Source organism: Varanus komodoensis, unplaced genomic scaffold (assembly GCF_004798865.1).
Source record: "Varanus komodoensis strain SLA01 unplaced genomic scaffold, ASM479886v1 scaffold40, whole genome shotgun sequence".
Taxonomy (NCBI): domain Eukaryota; kingdom Metazoa; phylum Chordata; class Lepidosauria; order Squamata; family Varanidae; genus Varanus; species Varanus komodoensis.
The window spans coordinates 3,291,140-3,303,691 of record NW_025335942.1 but is presented as its reverse complement, the minus strand read 5'-3'; the positions used below and the strand labels follow the sequence as shown (position 1 = coordinate 3,303,691).

Genomic DNA, 12,552 nt, shown 5'->3' with positions numbered 1-12,552 from the left:
TAAAGGCCTGTTTGGCAGTGTAAAATGTCCATACTAAATGGATGCAGATAGTATTATTTGAAAGAAGACCATTTTATTTGGGTGTCTCGATCGGTATTTTATTTTAGAATGGATTTATTCCAAGGAGCTAGAACTATATAGTGATGACTGAAAACAAGCAATTGCTGCTTCCATACACTTTCCACTTGTCTCACTTCGTAACACTTTTAGGGTTGGGCTCCAGCCACAGACGTCTGTTTGAGAAGGCCCACTGAAATCTAACTGAAATCCAATTGATTTCAAGTGGGTCTGTGGTAAGCATGACTCAGTTTGGATCTAACCCCAAGTACCTTTTCAAAACCCTGCACCATCTTCCTGCTGGGTTTTCGGCTTTGCGTCTTCTGATGTGATTTGCCTGCAACAAGAATGCAGAATTCCTTGTAAGACCAGAGCTGCTCTCAAGGAGCAGATGGGGATACCCAGAAGAACAAGCTCCAGGTGAGTCCCAAGAATTTGCACAGGCTTTTCTTACAGCTTCAAAGAGTAGTTGCAAACTAGCCACGGTCCGTGTCTAACACAGCAGCTCGTGTGACGCGAGCCGCAAAGCAGTCTTAGAAAAGACGCGCTCCTCACTGAATACCTGCAGATCAAACAGCGGTGGAGGAACTTTCATACGCTGAGCTTGCAAACAGAGGCGGGGAATAATTTCTGGTGTTACAGATAGGAACAGGAGAAGGTAAAAAAGCCCTGCTGGAGCAAACCAAAGGTCCACCCAGTCCAGCACTCTGTCCACGTTATGGCAAACCAGCTGCTCACAGGATCCCTCGAACAGGTTGGGTGCAAGGCCTCCTCCTGACCAAGCTTCTCAGCCACTGGGGCACATAGGCTATCACTGGCCAGGAGGGCTAGTAGCCACGGAGCGCCCCCTCCCTTGCGCGTCTGTCCAATCCCTTTGAAAGCCACCCCGATTGGCGGCCACCACCACCTCCCAGGGCAGCAAACGCCATAGGGAACTATACGCTGTGTGAAGAAGTCCTTCCTTTTATGTATCCCAGAGACTTTTAGTACTGGGAAGGCATAGAAAAACTTTAATAAAATAAAATAACAAAAACACCAATCAGCATCATGAGATGACTCAGGGTTCAAGGGCTACAGGAGAGGGAGAAAAATGTTTCTTTCATTACTCTCCTGGTATCCAAACTTTATTTATTATTTATTTATTATTTATTTATTATGCCATCCCAAGTCTTTGGACAGCTTACAAAGAACCAGAAAAACCCAAAACAAGGAGAGCCAGTGGGGCGTAGTGGTTAAGAGCGTGGGACTGGGAGTCAGAGGATCTGGGTTCGAGTCCCCACTTGGCCATGGAACCAACTGGGTGACTTTGGGCCAGTCACAGACTCTCAGCCCAACCTACCTCACAGGGTTGTTGTTATGGGGATAAGATGGAGGAGGAGAATGATGTAAGCTGCCTTGAGCCCTTTGTAGGGAAAAGGAAGGATATAAATAAAAATAAACAAACAAACAAACAAAGCAATCATGACAATGACAGACAGCACACTGCATCCAATACATGATAAAAACAAGGATAAACCCAATTAAATGTTAAAATATTGGGAGAATAAAAAGGTCTTCCCCTGACACCAGAAAGAATAAAGCAACGGCGCCAGGGAAACCTCCCTGGGGAGCGTGTTCCACAGTCAGGGTGCCACCGCTGAAAATGCTTTCTGTTAGATAACTTGACATCTGTTGAAAAATGTTAACTAAATAACCTTCATTTAACATTTAGTTAAATAAAATGTTTCTTTTTAATTGCTGATAGTATTTTAAATGCAACTGAAGGGTGACCCATTGCTTACTTGTATTCCTGTATCTTTATTTGTGATCTGTAAACATAAAGACCCTAGCTCCAGGGTGGATAACCTTTACCTATCTTCAGCACTGATGAACGTAATAAACAACTGATTCTCCTTTATCCAATCTTCCGAGAAGTTCTGCAATGTCAGGCTGAATATTTATTGATTAATATGAATGCAGTCCGTCTTTTCCATAATTAAAGAACTAGTGTGGTAAAGAACATAATTAATTAAAGAACATAATTAAAGAACTAGAGAGCCAGTGTGGTGTAGTGGTTAAGAGCGTGGGACTGGGAGTCAGAGGATCTGGGTTCGAGTCCCCACTTGGCCATGGAACCAACTGGGTGACTTTGGGCCAGTCACAGTCTCTCAGCCCAACCTACCTCACAGGGTTGTTGTTGTGGGGATAAGATGGAGGAGGAGAGATAATGTAAGCTGCCTTGAGCCCTTTGTAGGAAAAAGGCAGGATATAAATCAAAAAAATAAAATAAATAGTGGAGTAAAGCCAAGAGTTATTTCAGCTGGAAGAACAAGTTACACACCCAAACCCAAATCTACCCTTCTTTAGACTAATTCCACTGAGCAGAATTAGCCCTGGTTCGTAAATGCATGCTTCTTGTCCAAGGCCTAAAAGTGGTGGAACCAAGGTGCATTCAGAAGCACCCAAATTCCTCAGCTCCAGGTATTTCTGGTGCCCCAGCATGGTTTTCCCACCTAGCTCGTGCTGGCGGACTTTGAGGGGCTAGTAAAGAAACAAAGGAAGTCCCATGAGTTTAAGTCGGCCCTCAGCTCTGTTTGCAGGCTCCACTGCTTGCCTTAATCTCAATGGCTCACTCAAGGAGGCCCAGAAAAGTGGCATCTGAACACAGATGCAAGCCCACCTCTCTATTAACTAGCCACATACGGTCTCTCAAGAGCACCAAAGACATCTCCAGTTCATCACTTTTCAGGTCGGTCCACCTGGCCAGGAAATTGGGACTGAATATGGAACGCCCCGGTTCAAATGACTGGCTATCTCCAGGGAAATCATTCTCCTTTTTCTCTGCTTCATCTGCCTTTCCAGTTTGATATGAGGCAACTCCTGCTCTAAGATGATTACATAACAACAAACATACCCACTGACAAAGTTTACAGTAATTTAGACTTGGATCAAAATATAGAGTGTCACACTGACTTTTGGTTGGAATAGATCAATGTTAAATGTGAAATACCAGTAAGGAATTCCTTGTTTTATAAGGAAATGCATTAAACTCCCTTCTGTTGGAATCTACTTTCTACCTCTCTGCTTGCATTTATAGAAACAGACAGCACTGGACTGGGTGGACAGACCCGTAATCTAACTCAATACAATGCAGGTTTCTAAGTTCAAAGACCATAATACTGTTAAGTGTCATTTTCACCCAAATTTATTTCGCTGTCACACAGATCAGAATTGCAAACACATGTCTGAGAAAAAAACAAGTTAGAGTCACCCTGCTTAATCCAATCAATACTAATGTACTGTGAAGTTTTCATGTAGGGCCATTTATGTTTTCATTAAGATATTCCCCAAGCCTGTATTTAATAAGACCTTTCTGTTACTCTGTAGGAACAGCTACCTTGCTTGCCAGGCTGTAGCTCAGAGCCAAAGGAATGGAGCTCTTCTGTAAAGCATGCAGTAAGACTCAACACAGCAGCAACTGCCTTTGAGACCAAGCCTGTGGTGAACCCCAGAAATCCCAAAATATACAGGGGCAGACCCCAAAAAGCATTCATTTCCCAAACCTACCAGCAATTCCAGCTATTGGAGTTCTAATCACTGAAAACATTTGGAGAAAAGATTTTATCTCTGTAACTAATGCAGGATTTATTGTAGGAATTCCATCCAATCCAGTTGCAAGGGTTTTGCAAAAGCGCATTTGCTCTCCAAATTCACACTCCTTCCATGGATTCAGCTGTCCTCAAGTGCTCTGTCTGCTGCTTCAGACTAGAGGGATGCAGAACGGTTTCCATACACACGGAAAAGTCCTGTAGCTGCCAGAGCACTTCAGCCTTAGAGGAGGAATAGAATATCTGAATAACCACAGAGCGTTATGGTCACCATAGACTTAAAAACTAATATGATGGAACAAGGTGCATTTAAAAATACTCTTGGTGTTGTTTTGAATTAGCTTTTCAATTTGAATAGTTATGCTATTTCTTCTCATTCTTCCCTTGAATTATACACTGCATGTTACCATTTTATGCTTGACTGGGTTTCCTGAGCTCCTTCCAAGGGCCAGGAAATCCATATGCTGCCAAATAGGTGCAAAGGAAAGGGGGGGGGGATAATTTAAAGAGTGAAAGTGGAAGACCAAGTAGGGTACGCAATCCTCTGCCCCCTCCCTTGCTTCAGCTCAGCATTCCCCCCTCCCCAGGCACTGGGATTCGCTGCATCACGAAGAGAAAGCTGCAGAGCAGCAGGAAGGAAAGGGTTACCATCACCTGAACCCCAAATGTTGTCTTCTCCTTGGCATCTGAGTGAGAGAGACTGTGCTTGTAGCCCAGCCAATTTCTTCAGCGGAATGTCTCATTCCACTCTTCAATTCCCCAGTTTTGAACCCTAGAAATAGTTTGCGATTTAATTCCAACTTCTGCAAATGCTTCCAGTGCGTCCAGGACCAGGGAAAAGCACGTGGTACAGGTCAAGGGAAGCGCATTTTACAACACTGAGCTCCGGCTACTTGTCCATTAAAATGATCAATGTTGCCTTTGCATTGCTGGAATCATCTGTCAGCAAAGCCTATGATGCCCTGACTTCCCATCTTCTCTAGTATTTCATTATTATGAGACCTATTTCATTACTTTTATTTCCCATATGCCATTACTAATACACTTTTTGCAGAATGGCTTTTTTTTGCTCCTGTTTCAGTGTACTTGGGGGAAAAAAACTTGGAAATCTTGTAATGGCTTTTATGTTCCCTTCCATCCTGGATTATTTGTCAACCCCAAAGATAAATGTTATGTGATACAAAGTGCTTCATTTTCCTACGTGGAGACATGCTCCTTGAATAGGTCCTCAGATAAAGAGTAGTTTTACACCTGGAGTAGGGCTGCATAGGCTAAACCAGCCTTCCCTATCTTACGCCTTCCAGACACATATGGCCTGGAACACCCAGAATTCCTAGCCAATGGCCCTGCTGGGTGGGAATTCTGAGAAATGTAGTCCAAATGCCTCCAAAGGCCACCAGGTCGGGGAAGGCTGGACTAAAACACCACAACACAGAAATCCACCTGATGCATCCAGTCGTACCATTGCTCCATCTAGACCAGGCCTTTTGAGTTCACACGACTCAATGAACCACTGGATTATTTAACCCATGGTGAGAATTCAGTGCAGGCACCTTTTTCCATATTCAGCCCCTGCTCAGGGACTGCCATGCTGTGACGTCGTGTGAACCCACATCCGCCTGGGTTATGCAAGCTGTCATATAGCCCTAGAACAGACCCTGGGTTCTGTGAGAGCAGCTTAACCCACACAAAATCCATGTTCAACAGGTTCTCACAATCATGGCTTGGCTACGCAAAGTGGTTCCCATGGGCCCTGTGGCTTATTATGCAATAAATAACCCAGGATAAGCTGGGCTGTGCAAAGCAAGCCGCGAATGGGCGGTGGCTTTCCAGTGGTTCAGGTGAGAGATTTTCCAACCCCATCTAGAGATGCCTAGAGCTTTTACTTGCAGAGTTGGTGCTGCGTAACAGAGATACTGCACCTCCCCAAAGTACGGACAACTGCAGTAAGCAGTACCTGAAGATAAGCAGGTGTGCACCCAGATCAGCCCCTTGGACAGCAGAGTCCCAAAAGACCCTTGCAGATAAAGCCCAGAAAATCAGCATTCAAGAAAAACAGCTTAGTCCACAGATGCATGCGGAAGTTTCCAAATTCAATCACCAGCTGAAGGTTCCTACAATCAGTGGGACGGGGAGCAACCCTGCCAGAAAGCACAGCAGTCAGTCCAGGGCTAGGCAGACCCATAATCTCACTCCATATCTAGCCACCTTCCTGGTGGGGGTTCTATTTATGTATTTGTATATGACATTTGAGAACTGCCCCATAGACAAAACTCTCTAGGCGGTTAATGACGATTTGGAAACATACAGTATAAACATTTAAACTAGAGCTACATTAAGTAAGACTTAAGGCATCAGTAACTTTAACTGGATTGAGATCGCTGAGGTACAAATCAACCCGCAAGTTATTAACTCTTCATTTTTTAATTTGAATTGAGAACATCAAGTGGCGTCTTTTGTTGGTTATCATCCTTCTGTTTTTTTAGTACATTCCTGAAACATAAGAGGGACTTCAGTCAGAAGCAACAAAACCACTGATCAAAACTGCTTGAGATGAAATAAGAAGGGATTTTATTGTGCCTACCTTTATCCTGCGGGAACTTAATTTCCTCTCCATGTTTTTTATCTATTTATCCATTAAAATACTTCAGTGCTGCTTAATACATTGAGGATGCCAATGCTTGCATCCTTCCAAACTTGGAAAACGATGCAGAGGAGGGTTACAAAGAGTATTAAGGTTGGCTCGGAACTCCTCTCATCTCCCAAGGACAGTTTTGGTTGTCTAAATGAAACACTTCAGACGGAGAGGGGAGAGAACCTGAAGTGTCAGCAGAAAAACTCATACGGGGGTGCTGCCTGCCTCCTCCCCTCCCCAACTCCCCCAAAACCCCCACAAACCCCCTTCCCCAAGGTTGCATTTGCAACCTCAAAGAAATCGCTGCTGTGGTTCTTTCCATATGAACTGCAAAGATGGGGAAGGGCTCTCCAAGCGCAGAGTTCTAACTCAAGGCGCTGAGCACGTTTCCGAGCAGGAGCAGAACAAGGAAAGTAGGGCAGGCAAAAAAGGAAGCACTTTTTTTCAGCCACAGAATCCGCAACCACCAAGATGCAGCGTTGGCCAATATCATGGACGGCTTTGAAGGAAGATTAGACAGCTCTGTAGAGGATCAGCCTATCCATCGTCCAGGGTTATCATGCTTATAGATGGCTCCACTACCGCAGGAGGATGCCGCTGAATCCCAGGAGGTGACAAACACGAAGGAAGATGCTGCTGCATTTGTGACCAGCTCGATGGCCTCCAGGAGGCATCTGTGAGACCAGAAGGCTGGACCAAATAGGACTTCGATGTGGTCCAGCGTAACTTTCCTTACATTTCCATCTGAGCTCTTTGCCCGCCTGTTTGAGAAGGGCTTGCTAGCTGTACTGCAACACACACATGAATTAATAATAGTGTTCTTCAAAAATGCCAAGAAGGCAGAATTATCTGCTAACAGCGCTGTGCGTATCTTAACAAAGAAAGTAACAACTCTTATTTAGTTTAAACTTAGTCCAATTTAAAGTGGTTGTTCTACTATACAAAGCCATAAATGACCTAGGAGCAGGCAAAAGACTGCCTGCTTCCATAGGTACTCTCCGAGCCCTAAGATTGGGTTCAGAAGTCTTTCTGAATGAGCCTCCTCCAAGGAGGTAAGGAGGACAGTAACTAGAAGAGGGGCCTTCTCAGCGTTGCCTCCCATCTCTGGAACGCTCTCCCACGAGAAGTTCACCTGGCCCCTTCACTACACTCTTTTTGCATCAGGTGAACAAAACCCTATTCTCCAGACAGTTTAATAACTGATTTTACACTGTTCAATTTTAAGGTATACATTTTACATTGTTCTATAGTTCTAAGATGTTATTTTAACCTAGTCACGTCTAATCTCTCATCCGCATAGTGCATATTTCACTGTATATCATTACTACATTTATGTTTCTACTGTGTATTATCATTGTGGATTGTTATGCATTTATGGTTATTTTTTGTTTTATTGCTGCTATTGGATGTTTGTATTTTGCTCTCGCTGTTGTTCTTATTTGGATTCTCTCTTGGGAAGAACACTACAGGAAGGAAAAGCAGGCCCAGGCCAAGCCATGGCTGGAGAAGAAGGGCCGTGAGCTATTAGTTCTCCTCCTCACAAGCACACCGCTCCCAACGAGACCCCTGCTCCAAATGTCACTTGCCCTGCAACTCTGGTTTGGAGGGGGAAGTCATTCTGGTCTCTATCACTGGCATGAGAATTAAGGGCTACTGGGACACGGCACCTTCTCCATCCTAGTAAGGGTTGTGGCCATCCTCGACTTAGGGCCACCCCAGGAATGAACCCCCCCCCCAAAATATCCTATCCATGGCACCCCTGCTTGGCTGTCCTAAATGCAAGACAGAGGCTTCCTTTAGGGAGTCGATCCAGGTCTTCTTTTGCCTTCGATTTTCCCTCAGTCTGTTAGCAAGTCTCTTGCTTCAGCACTTTCTTTAGTTTGCAACGTGGAGGAAATTTACAACACATAGTAAAGATGCACTCTCCAAAAATAAATACTGGCAAAAGGGCATAAGGCATATGCAGGTTTAGAGAGATAAGGACTAACTCCCAGCATGCCCCAGTCAACTCCCATCATTCCCACGCTAAAAAGTCAAAGGCTAGACAAAGTCACTTGAGAGTTGTAATTCTGCCTATAGCTTCTTAAGAAAATGGCACTTTTCTCTCCTTCTGAGAAAGCCTGAAAGCTTTCCCGTGCCCCTTCCCCCTCCCACACTAGTTGTGAGCAGGAAAGATGCAAGGTTGAAGCATAGGGTTTGTGTCTGTCAAGTGTGCAATTCGCATGGCCTTGGAAGGTTGAATTCTGCAGGTGAAGCTTCTTCTGGAAATAAGGGGAAGGAGGCAAGTTCACCTACCAAATGAAGGGAACTGAGGCTCCTAAAGAGATAACACTCAGAATAAGAGGACCCAACAGCTTTCTTCTTCTTTCACGGGGGGCAAAGGAACTTTTATAACTGTGAGTCACAGTGAGGAGAAATTCAAAACAACACAGTTATTTATCTATTCATTTATGCAACTTTTTTATATCCTGCCTTCTTCCAGTTCTGGAACATAGGGCAGCTAGTAACATAAACACCATCGTAGCCACCAATAATCTAAATTGAACACCCTTCTTAATTACAATACTAAAATATTAAAATACAATAATGCAGAAGCAGTAACTCTGGCTATGACCACATCTCCTGGCCGTTCCATCTTCAAACGGAGCCCAGTGCACTGAATGGTCAATGAAATAGGCAGAGTCCTGGATGGTTTCATGGCTGAAAAGGCTGCCCGTCCCTTTGCATCTCATCTCGACAGCTGCAGTCTTAACAGTTACATCTGATCTAGGCTTCCTTTTGCATCTCCATGGAAGTGTATTCTACCTTGCTATGGCTGGAGGAGAGCTTTCTTTGACAAGCATATTTGGGATATTTGGGAACAATGACGCAAATCACGGATCACAGTTCCAGCGTCTACGCCAAATTTGATCGTGCCACGGTGTGTAATTGTCAATATCCACATGAGGTGGAGAAGAAGTAGGCTGGTTTCATTCTGGAGAACCACAAGAGGGATTGGGAGAGTTGGTGGATACTATTTTGATTAAATGAAGAACGTTATTTTCCCACAGCTTGCTTGGAGTCTCTGTACGACAGAAATCTGTCGGATCCCACCGAGGGTTAACTGATCGTGAGCGGTACAAGTCATGACTACGGATTGATCGGGGTTCCCATTCATCTGCTGGCAACCCCATGTGCTAAGGTTATGGCGTGATTAGCATATCATATCAATTATTCAAAAATGGCTCTGTTATTCAAGAATTGTTCAAAGTCTGCAACAACCTACACTAAGAGTGAACTTGATGGACTGATTTCTTATCAGTAGTGGAGTGAAGTGAGGGCTCTGTCAGAGATTTCTGAAGCCTTGGAGGGAATCCCTAGGTATGCAGGGAATGCTAGCTTTGAAAGGAAACAGAAATAACCTTTAACGCAGCAAGACAAGGATTGAGAGTGGGCATTAGCCTCTTGGACACTTGAGCAATAGTGCAAAGAGGGAAAAGGGAAGGCAACGGCACAGGGGATCAGGCTTGGCCTCCTCAAGCCCCTAACAACTTTTAGGATCACAGAGAGGTGAATCTGCTTAGGACCATAAAGTATGCACCCTTTAAAGTCCCTTGCCTTCCCTTTCAGTCCATGATGCTATGCAATTTAAGGGCTCTGAGAACACTGATGCTAAAGATACTGGCATATCGTAAGATAAATTACCATATTTTTCGCTCTATAAGACGCACTTTTTCCCCCTGAAAAGTAAGGGGAAATGTCTGTGTGTCTTATAGAGCGAATATGTGCGTGCAGGAAGTCTGTCCAAAGTGCAGCATGGTGTGCCCGACGCCCAGGACATGTAAGACCACCGCCGGGACGCTGCCGGCCCACCTGCACCACGTGGCACCACCTGGCCGGCACGCTCTCGGCACGCCCTGCTCCGCCCGCCCCTCCGGCGCAGGTGAGAGCTGTGCCGCTCAGGGGGAGCGGTGCGGAGGAGGAGGAGCCGCGGGCTTTAACCTGCCGGCTGTCACGGAGAGACAGACTGGGACGGACTGCCCACCCCACCGCCCACAGGTCGGTGTGTGTTTTCAAATGGTCGTGGCGAAGAGCGTGGGACTGGGACTCAGGCAATCCGGGTTCAAGTCCCCGCTCGGCCATGGAGCCAACTGGGTGACTTTGGGCCACTCACAGACTCTCAGCCCAACCTACCTCACAGGGTTGTTGTTGTGGGGATAAGATGGAGGAGGAGAATGATGCAAGCTGCCTTGAGCCCTTTGAGGAAAAAGGCAGGATATAAATCGCAAGAAAAAAAAAAAGTCTTTTAATGAAGCCCATGGGGAAATGATGGGGAATGTGCCTGTGATTATCAGGAAGCTTTCCATGGATCAGAACGGTGTCTGCTTTATAGAAGGACCAATATCTGTTAGTTGATCAGACACATTTTTTTTAGGATCAGTGGATATTTGAACAGCATTACCTTCATGTATGAAGTTTATTCTTCAAATGCTACTTAGTCCGCTGTGTGTTTGATTTACCGTACAGTATCTCATTTTTTGTCAGAAGTTTTTTTCTATTGTTTACTAGTAGGGCAGCGTGGACATTACTGGCTTTTTTAGATTTGTTATTGAATTGTCTGCAGCAGCTCTTGTATAACTGGTGTAGATTGTGGATTCCTTCAATAATTCCACTACGGACTAAGAAAGTGATGTCAGTGATTGTGAGCAACAGAGCTTCATAAATTCTGACTCTAGCGATGATGAGTTCTATGGGTTCAACAAAAACTAGAAGAGTACTCAAACTTTAAAGTCTCTCTTCTGTTAATGACAGTGATGATGGTTCTTAATGCCGCTGTTGACTGCTGTTCACTTTGCAAGGTTGAAATACGGTATTACTGTATTCTGTTTATTAAATAGTTTAGTGAACCATTTGATTATTAAATGGTTTAGTGAAGCATTTGATTCAGAATATTTTTTTTCTTGTTTTCCTCCTCTAAAAACTAGGTGCGTCTTATGGTCAGGTGCGTCCTATAGAGCGAAAAATACGGTAAATGCATAAAGTTCACAGAATGTAACTTAGCACCTTCCTAAATTTGGCAGCCACTTGGACCCCCAGAAAAATCTCTCCAGAGGATCAGGGAGACCTCAGGAACGATGTGGGATGGAGAAAAGGAACCATTACAGGGTGGACAGAGGCGATGCAAAGCTTTCCTGCCACAAACTTCCTTAAGTAAACTTGGGATGCAGCCCTGCTCAGCCAAAACACCCCAGAGGAAAAGTGTGGAACTGTCCCATCTGATTTTTGCAAACCCCAGGTAACGTGTGTTGCCAGTGCAACAGGATTTCCCTGTGACCAGATCTCAGAACAAAGTGATCATGTCTGAATTACAGAGCTATATGGGAACAGGAGGAATCCACTGGAACGTCTCATGCCAAGCGCAGTAGCTCTCACAGAGAAAAAAATGTCACCATGCATTACACCCATGTAATCCTGGGGGTGCCTTGCGATGGTCATCATCCAAGCATTACTGGTGTAGTGAAAGTTCAGCTCACAGAGAAGGAGAATTAAGCAGGACTAGTTACAGCCGTTCCAGCTGCATTCAAGTACAGTCTGCGTGGCACGGTAATAAATCTTTGGACAAGCAAAGTGGAGAGATGTGAAATAGTGGCTCACACAGCATAAGCTGATCAGGTCAGGGAAAGTAGAAGCTGCATGGTGAAAAGGCAGCGCCAACCCCTTGAAAAGAGCTTTTTTCTACACAGTGTCCTAATCCAGACCCGGTGAATTAAGTGGGTCTGCAAGTCTGTAGTGCAGCAAATCTCAAGCATACAGGCTTCCAAATGAAGTACTTTGAAATGCAGAAGAAGACTTCTGCATTTTTCAGACGATCTCTGAAAAAGGAGACCACAAATGTTTTGCAGTCCCGATTTTTATTTTATACTAGCAATTGGATCCAGATTCACACAGGACGGAACGGTCTTTCGTCTGATGCAGCAAAGCCTTCAAGCAAACTTTCAGAGTTGCCAGATTTGGGCAACCTGAGTCTGTCAGTCTGTCTGTCTGAAGGGAGTGATGCCCACTGCCAATCCTGGGCACAGCCCCAACTGTGATGGATTTTTGTGGGTCCACCTCCTCTATTCCCCCCAGAGACTTCATCATTGCAAGGCCTAATGCTCTGTCCATCAAGGCTATACAGACTGGCTCTGTGTCAGTGAGGGAAACCTGAAGATGTGGCTGAAGAGGTTAGGACAGGCTTCAATTACACGGACACAAGGAAACTGATTAACAGTAGTATGTTCCAAAAGCACTATA

General features: G+C 44.8%; 1 protein-coding gene across 1 annotated transcript in view; it reads right to left on the bottom strand.

Annotated features, from left to right (window-relative positions):
• Positions 1-12,552, bottom strand: part of TMEFF1 (transmembrane protein with EGF like and two follistatin like domains 1) — an 86,558-nt gene that overhangs the window by 71,960 nt on the left and 2,046 nt on the right. The gene's annotated exons all lie outside the window — the stretch shown is intronic.